Raw genomic sequence first — 16,946 nt, 5'->3', positions numbered from 1 at the left:
CGCCGCCGACGGACGCACGCAAGAAGGACAGGGCCGCCGACAAGAGATGCTCTCAGCGTCGCATCTAAAAACTTTTTTCCTATTTCGCGTCCCTAAAATCTTACCTCGTACTATATCCAGGTTTGCATCCTACGCAGGCTTTTATGGTATTTAACGACACAATTCTGCCCTGACAAGGGTGACGCAATTATTTTTGAGTGCGTGTTTTCCCTGAATAACCGTAAGTTTGGACCATGTGTCCACTGCCTACCCTGTCCTTTCATTTCATAAGAATAAACTTTCCACTACAAGGAATTCTTCCACACACCCAAGAATTTCGTTGCAGCGGTACCTGGCTGTATGTTCGCTTCATTAAAGGAGTACTGACACGAAAATTTTATGTTCTACTTTTATTACTTTTATCGATGCCTAATGATGTGGCGAACACGAAACAGCACTTTAAATACTTCAGCACGCGATAATTAATTACATTGAACGGCCTGAAAATCGTTTGTTTCAAATTCCCGCGCTTTCATCCCTAATGGCACATATGACAGAATTCCGGCATGACCTCACCGGTTTGTGCGGACCTCAAAACACTGAGGAGGCCAGTGGGGGCATTTCGACCGCGCTGCCGCTGCAGCTGAACGGCTGAGCTGCCTGAAGGTGCTAGGTCTACCATTGCGGTGGAAATTCGATGACCACTTTCAATAAAAGTCCTGATGGCGACTTCTATTGCGATTCCGGGCTATATTATCACTTCCTTTTCTGTGTGTGGAACTTTATTTTTGCCACCACTGCCTTTCTGGGCAGCGGTTATGCCTGTATCTCCGGCTACGTGCACCCACTTGTGAACGCGCCGGTGTTCGCTCGCCGCTCGCGGGGCCACGCGGGAAGTGACGTCACGAGTTTTTGACGAACGCTGTTCGCGTCCCTTCTTTTGGCTACCACGGGATGATGTCACGCTGATGTCCATTTGCTGAGTGCCACTCTGCGTGCTGTTCCGTCGGCGCGATAAATGACATCCAATTAAAGTGTGTTCTTCGCGTCGCAGGCCGCTCATATTTCAGCCAGGGTATTCTGTTAAGTAAAGGAAGCGAACTGTGCAATAATATTAATGCCGAAAATTGGTGTCAGTACTCCTTTAAGATCTTAACATAATGGCTGACGAGCAATTATTCAGTGAAGAACAGAAGATGAGCAAAGCGTTCTTTTTGCAATTCACAGCAGGGCGATAAATTTCACCTTGACTGTTCGACCCCCTGGCACCAAAGACAGAGTCTACCACTAATGCAAAATGTGCCATGAACTGGGCAGCTGAAGTGCTCATGTGTGTAATTTGAACGCTGCCATTTTCCCTACAGAAAGAACTACTTACTGCCCATCTGCTTAGAGTCCTTACTTATAACAGCAAAAAATGTCTTCTCTTCATAAGCACACCTGCAGACAACCCTCCCTATATTAGAGACATTTCCCACCTGAAACAACACTAAAAACCTGCATACCGCTGTGAAGCATGCGATCTGTTTTGTTTATCTATGTTTTGTTGCCGCCGTGTGGCTGCAACCGGCTGTCTTATCTGTTTTCAAAGCAAAGCTCGCGTTCCCTTTTATTTCTTCTGAATGCAGCATAGGCTATCTTAGTTGATAGAAAACGTGTTTCAACTTTTTGTCACAAGACCAGAATGTTCTTCTTTGATCGCCAGTATTCTCAACCTAATTCAACGGTTCCAGAAAGACTTATGCGGAAGGGTAAATGCTCGGAGGGCAAACGCAGCTGCATTCGATTCGCCAACGTTAGTCTGTTGACATGACCCTGTTGACTGCTTCTAGGCTGCTTGTGTTTTCTTGAAGTTTATTGTGGAGCACAAGTTCGCTCCAACAAACGTTCGTTGCTACAAGAACTCCGTCTCCTTGTTCGCATCTAGTGGCAACAAAACAAACAGGTAAACAAAACAGATGGCATGCCTCGTGTCAGTACGGCTATCTTATTGAGACTTCAGTAGGCCAACTTTACGTCACAAGTTATACGCAGATTCAAACAATTTTTTTCTGCACACAGCACTCGGCAGTGGACGTCTGCATCCCGACTGCTTTTTTGCTCGTCGCTGCCGTAAAAAGATTACGAACACCTGCAGACGCCAAGTTGGAAAACGACTCCACAAATATATCACGGGAGACGGCCTTTCCTGTCAAAGGGAAAGGCAGCTTGCATGAGTGCAGCTGCTGTTCCGCCTTTCCAAGTTGCGGAGTGACGTGAACATGAACTTATCCGTGAGAGCAAAAGTTGCACACTGGCACCACCCCACTTGCCTCTAATCTTTGTCGAGATCAAAGCCCTAAAACTTTTCTTACACAAAATGACCACGGCTGCCCTGTCAATGAATACAGTATAACATCGTTACAACAGACCTTGAAAGTGATCGTGATTTCAATCTGCTGTAAAGGAAGTGTGAGCTAAACAAATACTGCTATAACAGACATTGATGTAATCATAGATGAAGTCTGTTATAACAAGAGTTTAGACTTTTCAACTGCAAAAACGAAACAATAAAAGTGTGCCGGTCATATTTCAAGATGGTTACAGCTGAAACAGGTTGGTTAATTACAGCCAACCCACCTTCGGAATGACGTTTTTTTTTTTCTGCATTTTCACCCTCCCACGACGCTATGAAGTACAAGTACATCACAAAATTCCATGCACAAGCCTTCTATTTGCTCTGCTGCTGTTGTATGGTACTCAATACATCATGTCTTTCACTCCTATTATTTGACTCCGTCACATGAAGTGGACCGCGTGCGCACGAGTGTTCTACAGTCGAGGTTTTTAATTCCTTGTTTCTAAGAGGAGTCTGCCGGGACCACGGTAATCAGTCACAAGAAGTGGGTCATCGTAAGACCAGGTGACACATCGAGGTTCCACTGTAATCAGTCAAACCCAGTGACAATGAAATCCCACAAGTACGAAATTCCCACCGCAACAAAATATTTTCAGATCTCCAGCGAACGTCCATAGAAGCCCATGCATTTTTTATCTCTCGGCAACGAAATATTTTGACAGCGATCTCGCATGAACGAAATTCGCTGCAAACTCGGTCGGCATTCTATAACCCATCTGAGGCTAACAGTGCGGCAGGTAGCTAAGGGGGCAGCCTGGCAGCAACACCATCATAAGGCGACACATGATGACTCGTGGCAAGTATTTGGCTTTGGCTACACTGGCCAGCTACCAGTGAACATTGTTCAGGCCTTCGCTGTGTGTGTGGCGATTGGCACATCTTCTCTCGATAAGATGCCTCTGCCAGCCCTAAAAAAATTGAAGTTTTTATCGCTACAAGATAAGGCAGCCATCATTGGCCAAGTCAGTGGCCCCAGTGGAGGAAGAGAGGAAGGGAGGATAGCGCCAGTGAGTCTGGAACCACGTGCAGCTCACTCTCTACCATTTTGAAAAGCAAGGCCAGTACTATAATGGTGCACATGCGCAAAACAAAAGTGACGGCCGCGGCCTTTTCGGACTTCGACAAGGCAGTGCTCACTCGATTTTGCGAACACCATTGGAACAAGAGGTGCCACTGTCTGGCAAAGTTTGTCAAAAGAATAAACTGGACTTTGCTCGCATGCTCGGACATACTCGGTGCCGAAGACCAAGAAAAAAAAATGTGCTGAGAAGGCGAACCCACGGGATGTTCAGTATAACTCTGAAACGATTCAGTCGTTCTTAGACATGAACAGCGACAAATAGCAGTGAACCACTTCTTGTAGTGTGGGGGCTGAGCTGTGAAGTTGCTGCGAGGTAAGCCTCGCAGAGTGATATAACGAACTTTCAGAAATAAATATTTTGGTTTGCAGGCGATTTTCCTGTCATTCGTGTTTCATTCCCTTGGCAACGAAATGCTCGCAAAAGCGAATTTTTTTGCCTTCCCATGGCAGTTTTGTTATTGCGAGATTTGACTGTAGATCAAAAACCAAATGAGAGGGCTTACTTAAGAAACGCACGAAGACATGCAGGTAGTCAAAACGGCACGTGGTAAAGCGCTTAGATGAAGAGAACCTAAAAGAAGCGTACTCAATCCCAACACCAACAATTGTTGCGTAAGTCTCATTTTGTTGCATCAACTTTTTTCTTAGTGCACCCTTGGTGTGATTATGGGTGTCTCGCTCTTATAATGGGTCCTTTACAGTGGTTCTCTTCACAAGGGTACGCCAGCTCCCTCCTTGGCGAAGGTCTAATTGCCACTTTCTTTTCTGTTTGTTTCCACTTGACTCAAGACGAAGGAAATGTCTTAAGAAATCACCCTAAGGACCGACCTTCAACCTCGGTCTTCTAAAGGCAAGAAAATCCTCTTAGCAACCTACTCTCCAAAACTAAAAGAAGCGGTGTTGCGGAAAGGTAAAAGGTGGGGAGGGTATGGGAAAAAAGTCTGAAGTCCGAAAAAGTGGAAAGCACAAACTGTCGGTCCGCCTCGCTGCTGTTGGATATTTTTTATAAAAAAGAGAAAAACTGTAATGGTATTTCCTATTACAGTTACTGTGAAAAAGTAACACTGTTACAGTTGAAAGTTACTGAATAAAGTAACTAGTTACCAGTGACGTGTTATGAGAAACCAGTTACTGCCCTAGACCGTTCTCCACATAGCGGATGTTCTGAAGTCGGCTTTTTGCACAACACGCTAGTTCTGCGGGAAAGCCAAGCGCACAAAAGGTCGGCATATAATTCGTGTTCTGACAACTTTAGCTGCAAGAATGGATTGCTTGATGAAATGACACAGGTCAGCACAAAAGCAAGACAAAAAGGCAAACACTGAGTAAGTGCTTTGCTGACTTAAAGCAGCCATGATGACAAAATACAAGTTGGGTTTATTAGAAAGACTGCTTAGCCCCGATAACAATGATACCAATATCATCGCAAACTTCGAACAAAAAGCGGAGATATTAAGGAAAACGTGTGAAGCCGTGGCGACCCCCCCCCTAGCCAATTTCCCGCAACTTTTCTAGGACGTCACGGAACCATGTTTGGGCGATTGGCGGCCGCCTAACTGACCTGTCGCGACGACACATGACTGGACGTCTGTAATGGGGCCTCTAGTTCCATTTGACCGCATCACTCAAATGCAAACGTGCAGTTAACGCACTGAAAATTATGTTTTATTGTTGGCCCGTATGACGTCATTCCTGCTCATAACACGTCACTGTGGTGCAAAATTTAAAAGTTTTTAAATGCCTCTTGCTTTTTTTTGTTAAAAAAACATCTTTTGTGGCTGTAATGGAGCTGAGTGAGATACTGAATCCTAGTTCTTTCAAATTACACGAAGTTGTATTTTCTCTTCATGGCTCCTTTAAGCTGCAAGTGCAAAGTGTTCAACAATACGACACCGATCAACCGCTCCCACGCATTCCCGCCAACCTAGGGAAAGAAGAAACTACAAATCTGTACCCAGCACTGTTTCAATATAAGCAGCAACTGCCCACTAAAATACCCCTCCTTCCATCATCTCAAGGGTTACAACCACCAACAAGGTAAATGGTGTGACAAGATTGTTTTTGTCTATATAATCGCAGAAGTGAGCACGCCACCTGTATTAATTAACACAGCAGATTTCTGAAATTAAAGCTCAAGATGCGTCAAACAGGAATGTTGCAGCTGTGCTGCTCTAGCTGTGGTAATTGGCTGAAGATTTTGAATTAAAATAACAGGCTCATCAGAACACAGGAGAAGAAACGACAAAAAAAAAAAAAAAGATTGGCTGCGTATCTGCTCCTTTGATTGAAAATGTTATCATCTTTTGTCGACATTTGCCAAGTAAATGCTGCCGTTTGCTTTCTTGCTCACCTCCCGTGCTGTTCCTCTCCTGTGTCGTTACTCCCAAGATAAACACGCTAGAGGTTTGCCCAAGTCAGTTTAAATTTTCCGCGTTTCACTGCTCTAAGCCGGCTGCCTCGATGCCAGTGCTGCCGTACGGCGGAGACGCGCGTGAATTGAGACAACCGACTTCATGTTTATAAAACCACGTCGCCTTACTCCACGTGCGTTCTAAGCAGAACGTGGAACCTATCTAGTGGAAGCTCTCATAACTGTTTCCGCTTGATTTCTTGAAATGCCACCAGGAGCTACAGCAGCGTGGCCGACAGGAGGCGATTGAGGGAATTTTTTTTCTGCAGTGGATGTAGTATGTCATTTTGCAAAAATCAAGCAGCTATGAATGTTTTTGCGAAGGAGCACTGTTTTAAAAAACACTTATGCATTGATTTTATGCCTCACATTTGCATAACGTTTTGTTCTTGTTCGACAATGTTGGCAAGTATGAACATTGACACCTGACATAAACGGTTAGATTTGGCTGTGGGTACATAAGACTATTGCGCAGCTTCTGTTTCACTTTGGCCGGATGGCTCACCCCTCCCCTTGGCTGAAAAGCCAAGGGGAGGTTTTGAAGCCATTTTGCTGCTACAGACGTTGGACGCCGGCTATTTTTTTTTAGGGGAGAAGCCCCTTAGGGGCTCGGGCGGTCGGCATCTCATGTCATCGTCATAATCATCGTCTCATTCGGGAAACTTGTTTACACCTGGCGCTAAAACGTTTTTTGCTTCAAACATATGAGACTTTTGCAGCGAAGCTGTAGAGCTCTACCCCCAACGGTCCCGTCTCCGTGGGCAAAAACGCTAAAGCGCCAAGAATACGCTCATACACCCGGGATCTTAGTTTTGTTTTTGCTTAATTAGCCACTTAGTGCTTTCTTCCAAGCGTTGGCCAGTAGACGTCCTTCGATATGTGCTACATGCTGCAGCAAATGAGAGGTATAGAATTTGTTTTCGCTGCTACACACTGGACTCCAACTTTTTAAAGCGAGGCCTTCAGCCTCTCACTGATGTCGTCGGCAGTTCACCCAAAACGGGCTGCAGGAAAGCCAACTTTCTTTGATGATGATGGCGATTGTGAATGAAGCGAAGAAAAATTGGCTGTGTATCTGCTCCTTTCATTGAAAAAAAATGACGCCGAAAGATGATAGCCGCACGACGTCCCTGCCGAGTAAATGCCTCCCTTCTCTTTCCTACTCACCTCTCGTGCTGCTCCTCTCCCATATCGCTCCTCCCAAAATAAACACGCTAGAAGTTCGCTCAAGACAATTTAAATTTACCGCGTTCTACTGCCTTACGCTGGGAGCCACCGTATGGTGGAGATGCACACGAATCAAGGCACCCCACGCCATCTATAGAAGCCTTTTGTTACTGTTGCCGTCTGACTCCTTAGAATGCCACTAGGGGATCCATGGATAACCGCTTTTGTAGTGTTCCGGGCTTATTTTCCATTAAATCAAGCATCCATGTTCCTTTAAAAAAAAACACTGCAAATATCACCTTATGTATTGATGTTTTGCCTCAGATGTGCATAATGTTTTGTTTAGGCTGAAATCTGTTGGCAAGTATGAACATTGCTGCCAGACTTGCATGTTTAGAAATGATTGCTTGATTGATTTATTGTGGGGTTTAACGCGCCGACGCAACGCAGGCGATGAGGCGCACCGTAGTGGAGGGCTCCGGATTAATTTTGACCACCTGGGGATCTTTAACGTGCGCCAACATCTCGTACACACGGGCGTTTTTGGTTTTCGCCTCCATCAGAAAAGCGGCCGCGGCGGCCGGGAATCGAACCCACGACCTCCTGCTCAGCAGCACAATGCCTTAGCCACTGAGCCACCGCGGCGGGTATGTTTAGAAATGGCTGCGGGTATATAAACATATCGTTCAACCTCTGTATTAACTTTGGCGAGGCGGATAAATCGAGGGACCGACAAACAGACATACAGACAAAACAAAATTTCCGCGTTCAGGTAAGCCAAGAAAGACTATCGCCTTTAGAAATAAAACGCATTCCGTGGTCAGAATCAAACCTGGGTCCCTGGCGTTAAGAAGCCAACATCTATCCGATCGCGCCATTCCGGCACGGTCGAAGCGGTTTGGATTTGGAGAGCGGAGCACGGTCGTGTAAATTTAAACAGAGAAATCACGCACCCCTCTGTCTAACCATGACAACAATGGTTCAACGCTAAAGAAAGCCATTGAGTGGCTGTATCAGTACAGCACTACACACCACAATCGTAGTGCAGTAAATCGTCCCAATAAGAAACAGGTGCTCCTTTCTGAGTTGGTTCGCTTGGTGTTGGACTTGATTTTGGATAGCTTCAGCTCCCCCATCAATGTCATTTCAACATACGGGTACTTGTTTTCGCTCAATAAGCCATTTAACGCCTTCGCAATATTTCCCTGCCTGGGAAACAGAACGACAACCACGGGATTCTTCAGAAATTTAACACCACTGTTGCGACAGTGATTCCTCGAAAACCTGCCGTTGACCCTCCGTCATCGACTTGCCACGAACCGGCGTATTCACAGTGGCGAACTTTGCGCCTACTTGAACTATGCGCCTTTCAGCGACCTCGTGGCTTCTCAAAGCGCCAACCGGCCAGCGGCGGTGCTAACAAAAGCAATGCTGGGCGCCCTGCACAACAAGCCTCGGCGGCGTGCCCGCGCCTCATTGTCATGCCCTCTTGTGGCGTGTTGTGTTCAATAGGCCACTCGAAGAATATTACCACCGAGGGATGCAAGGCGTCTTCGTGGTAGTGCAACATCGCCAGGACAAAGGGGGGCTCTGACCCACGGCGGATTGCCACGGCGGGAGCAACCTGGCGCTCACCTGCCCCGGAGAGGAGGGGCCTCTCGTGCGTGTGCGCGTGTGTTTTGCGTGGTGGCGCTCCTATCAGTGCCATGACCTCCGTGATTGGTGCCTCCTGACGTCAGCCGGAGAAAAAGGGTGAAGGGGAAGGGACCCAACGTGCCTATTTAATCTCTCGCGCGCAGGAGCGCACTGCCCGCTCTCATACCAAGATGTAAATACTTGTATATAAAGTTTTCTTCTTCGTCAACCTGCCCATCATGACTGCCCCGGCACTTCACCCACCTCGGCCCACATCGACCACGCTACCCTGGCTTCCCAATAGTGGAGGCAGCGGTAGGATTCCCAACAGGGGACTCAGCCCCTGGCTTCCCAATAGTGGTGGCAGCGGTGGGCTTCCCAACAGTGGATGGCAGCTCGGCGGGATCGGCCAGCGTCAGCACCTTGGTGGGGTGAGTGCCTGAAGTTTTACCTCTCGTTTTGCCAGACCTTGCTAGCGCAGCGTCGTGCGTTCTAGGTTTTGAGTTTGCTTTCTACTTTGTTGTAGCGAGTAGGCGAGGGTAAACTATTCGGGGTGCAGTATCACGATGGACAAGTTCAGAGTGCGGGACCTCCTCGAAATTTGCGAGGAGTTGGGTCTTTCTGTTGGCCCCGCAAAGCGAAAAAAACAGATCATCGAGCTCATGGAGGCAGATGAGGTAACTCTAGAGGAGGCCCAGGAAGCTCATGAGGAGATTCAGCGGCGGGCTGAAAAAGACAGCCAGGCGCAGAGGGAGCAGGAGGAAAAGGAGGCCAGGGAAGAAAAAGCTGCCGAGAGAGCGCATGAGCTCAAGATGAAGGAGTTGGAGTTTCGGATGTCCGCCGAACACTCTGCTCCATCCTTACGGGAGTCCGCGAGCCTAAGAAACCAAGTCCTTCTGCGGCCGTTCACGGTTGGCGAGGACATCGCTGGTTTTCTGGTGGATTTTGAGTGCGCTTGCGAGAAGGCAGGTTTCTCTTCCGACGTTTGGCCCCAAAAACTTTTGGCGCTACTGCCGTCTTGTGTCGCCAATGTAATCGGGTGGTTGAGCAAAAAGGATGCCAAGGTGTATGAAAGGGTCAAAGCAGCTCTCCTGCGGAGTGGGTACCGCCTGTCGGCAGACCCCGCAGCGCGAGCTAAACCCGCACCCGCGCAAGAAAGTAGCGAGTCGACCGCAACGGCAGATCGCGAAACGCGAGCTAGATCCGTAGCCCCGCACCGAAGTAGCGAGCCGATTGCGTCGGCAGGTCGCGAAGCGCGAGCTAACCCCGTATCCGCTCAACAACGTAGTGAGTCGACCGTCTCGGCAGATCGCGAAGCGCGAGCTGAACCGGTAGCCGCGCAGGATAGTAGCGAGCCGATTGGGTCGGAAGATCGCGATGCCCCAGCTGTATGCGATGCCGCTCGAGATAGAAGCGGTCTGATCGCGTTGGGAGATCGTGAAGAGCGGCTTGAGCCCGTAGTCGCTCAGACTAGAAGCGAGCCGTTCGCGTCGGCAGATCGCGAAGCGCGAGCTAACTCAGTAGCCGCGCCGGATAGTGGCGAGTCGGCCGCGTCGGCAGATCGCGATGCCCCAGCTGTATGCGATGCCGCTCGAGATAGAAGCGGTCTGATTGCGTTGGGAGATCGCGAAGAGCGGGCTGAGCCCGTAGTCGCTCAGACTAGAAGCGAGCCGTTTGCGTCGACAGATCGCGAAACGCGAGCTAACTTCGCAGCCGCGTCGGAAAGTTGCGAGTCGGCGGCGTCGACAGATCGCGAAGCGCGCGCTAACTGCGTAGCTGCGCCAGAAAGTAGCGAGTCGGCCGCGTCGGCAGATCGCGAAGCGCGACCTAAGTCCGTAGGCGCGCAGAGAAGTAACGAGTCAACTGCGTCGGCGGATCGCAGAGCGCGAACCGAACCAGTAGCCGCGCAGGTAGGCCCGGGCAGCCAGAACATGCCATACAAGTTTGACTGCAAGTCGCCTGGGATCGGCGCATTGCCGCTCGAATGCGCCGCGATACCCAAAAGAAGGCAAAGGAGGCGGCCGAAAAACAGTCAGCGTAAAAAGGCAAAGAAAGAGCGTGAACCCTTTCACTTTGCAGCATTCAAGGCTCAGATGGCGAGAAGCAGCAGAGCAACAAAAAAGGTCACACGTCCGAGGGAAACAAAGGCGCCGCTCCCTAGCCGTGACAGAGGCCGAGGGGCACTATGCCGAAAAGGGCAGAAGGGGGTGACTGGGTTCCGCCGGAATTCTCGGAGAGCTGGGGGGAGGACGTTTCGGGGAGAGTGCGTTCCCCGCCGACGCGTTCGTCATGGTCGGGCGTCCCATTCTTCTCTGGGTTCACTTCACTTCCGTACTCTCCGCACGCGTTGCGCCTATTTTCCCCTTCAGGGTCAAAGACCTCCCCCGTACACTGTTCAGTGCACATTGCAAAAGATGAGCACAGGCGGTCGGCCTAAGTGGCAACAACGTTTCGGCAGGCCACACTTGGAAATGTTTGTTTTGACGAGGGCCTAGGATGTTTTCAAGGATTCAGACGAATCCGCGTGCGCGTGCATAAACTGCGTACTTTACTCATTCTTAATTGCCAGTCAAGTGTTTATTAGTTTTCGTAAGACAGAGGAAGTTAAGCTCTGTTTTTTGGTTGGCAGTGTGTCAATCGTCGTGCTTTAACACCGCGTAGTTAGACTGTTGCTTGGCGTTGTAGAAGTTGTTATTGTTAGTGATCAAACTCACCGGGAAGTAAGCGTAACTTTTGTGTGTTTCGATTGAAGAAGTGGTTCATGTGCGTGATCTAACACCGCGTAGTTAGACCTTTTGTTAAGCGTTAGAGGAGTAGTTATTGTTCGAGGTCGAACAGAGCGTGAGGTAAGCGTAAATTTTGTGTTGTTGGTTGGAGAAGTGGTTAGTGTTCGATTTTACGCCACGTAAGGTAGGCGGAATCTGCGTGTCAGTGTTATTTTTCGTCTCACCCTGATGGAGTGTACGAAATTGTTGTATATAAACACCGGAAGTAGTTGCGTTTAGTACTACGTGTTTATGGTCAGTTTTGAATATTGAGGCATTTGTCTGTGCCAGTTTGGTTGTCTTGCGTAAGGGTGAGCCCAGCGCAATTTTATGGTTCAGTATAAAGAAGGAAGCTACAGATTATTGTTGATTGACGTAGCCGAGCTCTGTGAGCTAGCTATCTGTAGGTCATCTTTCAGATAAGTGTTCGTATATCTGTTGACTTCCATGTTATGACAAGTTTCATTTTCGTGAGTGTAGCAAAATGTTATGTTCTTCAAAGAGTCATGTAAAGTCATACTTTTGTTTTGCTGCACCGTCGTATCGGTTTTCGACTTTTGTGCTGTAGACGGTGGCGAAAGGCATGCGTTGCCTCGGTTGCCTCGAATTAAGGCCGTTGTAGCTGAGTAGTTTTGACAAATGGTCATGGGCAAAAAGGGGAATGCCTTTTGAGCTCCTGTTGGCGTCTTCGCTCGTTTGCGTCATCTGCCTCATAAAGCTCCTATAGCCCATTCATGATTCTTTGGTACTGTTGTAGTTGTTGTTTTAACAACACCCAAAATTGAGGTCTGATTCTGAGCTTGTGCCACGAGATAAGCACTCCGAATCGTTTCAAGGGGTGTAATATTTTAGCAGACAGGTTGGTTTTGTTTTGTTATCATGGTCTGGCATTTCGAGTGGTGTTCAGAGGGCGCTTTCCGCATCGAGTGTTGTTCGACAATGGTTGTCCTGCCGAGTTAGTCATTTCTGCAGGAGCCTGGTGTTCGTGCCTTCTGTGGGTTCACGGAGGGGACCAGAAGAAAGCAGCACTTCGGAGAACTCCGCCTCAAGCCGGGGATGGACCTGCTGACCAACCGCATCATTCCAGCCGAGCCGCGATGAGCCGCTCGTCATCCTGATGCATTGTCTGGCGGCGGGGGTGCTGTTGCGACAGTGATTCCTCGAAAACCTGCCGTTGACCCTCCGTCATCGACTTGCCACGAACCGGCGTATTCACAGTGGCGAACTTTGCGCCTACTTGAACTATGCGCCTTTCAGCGACCTCGTGGCTTCTCAAAGCGCCAACCGGCCAGCGGCGGTGCTAACAAAAGCAATGCTGGGCGCCCTGCACAACAAGCCTCGGCGGCGTGCCCGCGCCTCATTGTCATGCCCTCTTGTGGCGTGTTGTGTTCAATAGGCCACTCGAAGAATATTACCACCGAGGGATGCAAGGCGTCTTCGTGGTAGTGCAACATCGCCAGGACAAAGGGGGGCTCTGACCCACGGCGGATTGCCACGGCGGGAGCAACCTGGCGCTCACCTGCCCCGGAGAGGAGGGGCCTCTCGTGCGTGTGCGCGTGTGTTTTGCGTGGTGGCGCTCCTATCAGTGCCATGACCTCCGTGATTGGTGCCTCCTGACGTCAGCCGGAGAAAAAGGGTGAAGGGGAAGGGACCCAACGTGCCTATTTAATCTCTCGCGCGCAGGAGCGCACTGCCCGCTCTCATACCAAGATGTAAATACTTGTATATAAAGTTTTCTTCTTCGTCAACCTGCCCATCATGACTGCCCCGGCACTTCACCCACCTCGGCCCACATCGACCACGCTACCATGGTTCGCAACAGTGGAGTCAGCGGTGAAATTCCCAACAGTGGAGTCAGCCCCTGGCTTCCCAATACCACCAATACACGGCAATCTTTTCCTGTGAAGAAAAACTATAACGGAATTATTATTCATGTAATCACGCCTGCTGCATTCCCTGCAGCAATTGTCTTATCTGATTGCCACATATCAAAGTTTTACAAGCTGAAGGTACACCTCAGATAAGACGTGCAAGTACGTGGAGAGCTACAGATTAGTTCAAAACTCCGAGGGCCCTTTCACATGCACCTAAATTTCGCTCACACACATACACGCAAAGGTGTTCTCATTTTTCACAAAAGCAATGACCATTTCAAACTAGCTATCAACCAACCACCTACAGTACCAGAATTATAATGCCTACATTAGCGTCACCGCTAAACTTTCGTGCAATTTAAAGGGACACTGAAGTGAATTTGTCAAGCTCCCGTTTTTGCTTGCACTGTGTAGACTGGCTCAAATTAGCACACTTTTCATCGTTTTTACGATTGACAAATCGGTAATTATTTTACAAAGCGCGAAAGAAGAAAAACTACCATGCGCGGTTTGCGGCGGCCGCACCAACTAAAGCTGTGACGTTAGGAGGAGCGGGCACCGTGATTGGACGATGCCCAAGGTGAGCAACGAAACAAGTTTCGGTTTCGGTTTCGGTTCTGTAAAACACAACCGGTGGCGTTGTTGGATGGGCATTCTCAATGACTCAGTAATCATCGTACCGCGCTTCTACCATGTTGTCAGCTGTAAAAATGCATAAAGATAAACCTCCTAGGACGGCTTGGAATCGTAGCATTCACTAGCCGAAACCTACGCAGTGCATGAACGCCCTCCGCATACCCGTAGACGCCCAAATGTCATGCGCTTTTCCCCCATAATTGGAGCTTGCCTCCCTCATGCCTGTATCGTAAAAAGCGTGTTCGCACCAGGCCAAGGGTCTGTTCATTCTGGCCTGTGCCCACTGCCCGCAAGCAGTCGGTGCTTATGGCAACAGCACGCCAACGAGAACTCGCTAGCGCGCCATGCATGTGCCAGTCTGCGCGCGTTTTGTGGACTAGTTCGTGTAGCCATGAACGTTGCGGCCCAAAAAAAGGTGAACTCAATATAGATAACATCGGCGGAAAACAAAAAACTTACAAAAAAAGCACGTACCCGCGGGGATTCGAACTCGTGACTTGCAAAACATTTGCGGTGACATACCCAGCGCCCCAGACTACTCAGCCACGGAGCGGGACGCGAAGTGCTTGCTAATATAGGGTATAAGTATATTGTACAACCGGTTTACACTTTTATTTAGTTTTGGCATTTCAAGCAGCTTAGGTGACTATTTGTTGTACTGCGATCGTGTAGTAAGCGTCGCCCGAGTTTCCACAGTAGCTCACGTCTAGCAATTGCATTTCGTAGACGGAAAAGCGTTCGCAGATGCGTAGTCATGCTGCTGACCGCTGTGCTTGTTCGCCCAGCGCAAAAAAGTGCTTCCCGCGCCCTAGTTTTACGCTGTACGGTAAAAGTATCAGTTGATTTTATTTCCTTAGTACCTATATTGACTTCGCTGACTCTTCTCCCGCCTTCAAGAGGCCTTATATTTTCCTACTGGCGTACCAGTCAGCGAAGCGTCGCATGTGCACTTGTGCAGCACTTGTGTGAAGCGAACTTAACTTGGAGCTAGATACAGTGTACAAACAAACCAAGTAAAGAAAGGCACATTCTTCCATTCACAAACGTGTCCTGGCTTCGTTTCAACTAAGCGAACGAATTGCGACCAAGCAATTTTTTTTAACCTCCTTATAATTGCGACGACCTGCCGGCGGCCGGCGGACGAAACGCTGGGCCGACTGACTCTGTCGGCCGGGGAGCCGTGCAGTAGCGCAGCCGTGGCGCAGCCAATTGCCAGCTCATCCCCTCCTGACGTCACACGAAAACGCCACAGAAAATGGGCGAGCGTAAAGAGAGGAGGACAGCATTTTCGAATTAGTTTTTCTACTAAATAAAATCGCGTAAACGCGCCTAGAGTGGTCGAAACATGGCCTGGGGACTCAGGACTACAATTTGCGCTAGTAATCCTGCAATGTTTACATATCACTTCAGTGTCCCTTTAAGTTAGAGTGATCACACTTCTGCCAACCCCCGAAGCTTTCCCCCCTTCACTTTGGAGCTTTCTACACTCACTACATAAAAATAAATGCAGGGGTCTCCAACACAGTATTTGCCAGTTCATGACGATTATTTGATCTGATCTGATTTGATTTGATTTGATTTTTACTTCGTGGCAAAACCAAGGGAAGGCTGACGGCTTCGATTGCAACTCGATTTCAGATGCTGCATGCCTCAAAAAGTGTCAAGTAATTTCTCTAATGTGACTGGAAATGGCAGTTCTCAAGAGCGGAAGTAATCGTCGGTTATCTTCTTTCTTTTTCATTTTCTTGTTGATTTAGCTGCCACTCTGAAGTCAACAAATGCGCACAGAACTTGGCATAATTTGTGCCATTGTTCAGCTCGACAGGCATTGAGACAAATTGAAGTACCGTAAAAACCCGCGTATAATACGGACCCGCGTATAATACGAGGTGTAATTCGGCGACAGCAAAATCAGAAAAAAAAGTTTTCATCCGCATATAATACGAGGTAAAGACTACAGAAAACATTTATTTGCACTGCAGTTACCCTTCAGTCATTGTCAATTTTCGCTGGTACGGTCTCCCGACGTCCGTTCAGTCATCGTCAGGTCCGCTGCCGCTGTCTCCTGAAGTCGCCTTGTTGGAAATGTCTTCCCACAGAAAGTGGTCCTCAGTGCCATCAAGGTCATTCGAGATGCCGCATTTCTTAAAAAGAGCAACTGACGAGCTCCTCTGGGATGCTGGCCCACGCATCCGCGATCCATCTACAAAGCACCGCTTTGTGGCTGGATCCGGTAGCTGTCACTTACGGTCATCCGGTAGCTGTCACTGACAGTCATCCGGTAGCTGACAGCCATGCGGTAGCTGTCACTTACGGGTCTCCTGGCCTCATCCACTCTTGGTAGCAGGACGTGATGCAGTCTTTGAAAGGCTTGTTGATGCAAACGTCTAGCGGTTGCAGCTGGGATGTCACTCCTCCTAGAATGACAATGAGTTCGATGCGGGGTTCGCGCAACGACTTCTTCATGGAATCGGCCAGGTGGCAGCGAAAGGCGTACAACACGAGCACTGACGGGAACCCCCAACAGTGCTCCAGGCCGCCGAAAACACACAGACTTTATCCAGTCAAGCACCAGTTGGTTTCTCCACCCGCGAATGCTGCCTTCGGTGACGCCGAACTGCCGTCCTGCAGCGCAATTCCTGATGGTCTCGGCACATAAAATGACTTTTCTTTTAATTGCCGCCGAATACTGCCTTCGTGCACCCGACATCGTGATAGACTTGCGGTGAACGCCCCCGCAAGATGGCCCACCCTCCGCTGAAACCGAAACCGAAGGTGCAAATTTTCGCCTGCAAACTTTGGGATCCACATATAATACGAGGCACAAATTTTACATAGTAAAATTTGGAAAAAATCCTCGTATTATACGCGGGTTTTTACGGTACTTGTTCCTGTACACACTCTAAAACTACTGCGAGACGATAGAGACGACAGAGGCGACACGTTTCACAGACATCAAACAGACTCCCGGGCATCCTACCAACACGTTTCCTAGTTAGCA

The 16,946-nt window shown here is 48.8% G+C and overlaps 1 protein-coding gene across 3 annotated transcripts in view; it reads right to left on the bottom strand.

Moving 5' to 3' along the window:
* The window catches only part of LOC144141092 (uncharacterized), a 49,809-nt gene that overhangs the window by 17,435 nt on the left and 15,428 nt on the right, over positions 1 to 16,946 (bottom strand). The gene's annotated exons all lie outside the window — the stretch shown is intronic.

The sequence above is a fragment of the Haemaphysalis longicornis genome, unplaced genomic scaffold (assembly GCF_048455015.1).
Source record: "Haemaphysalis longicornis isolate Haplotype H1 unplaced genomic scaffold, Haemaphysalis longicornis Haplotype H1 scaffold_6, whole genome shotgun sequence".
In the NCBI taxonomy this organism is placed as follows: Eukaryota; Metazoa; Arthropoda; class Arachnida; order Ixodida; family Ixodidae; genus Haemaphysalis; species Haemaphysalis longicornis.
The sequence above is the reverse complement of the archived record's forward strand: the minus strand, read 5'-3'. Positions and strand labels throughout refer to the sequence as shown.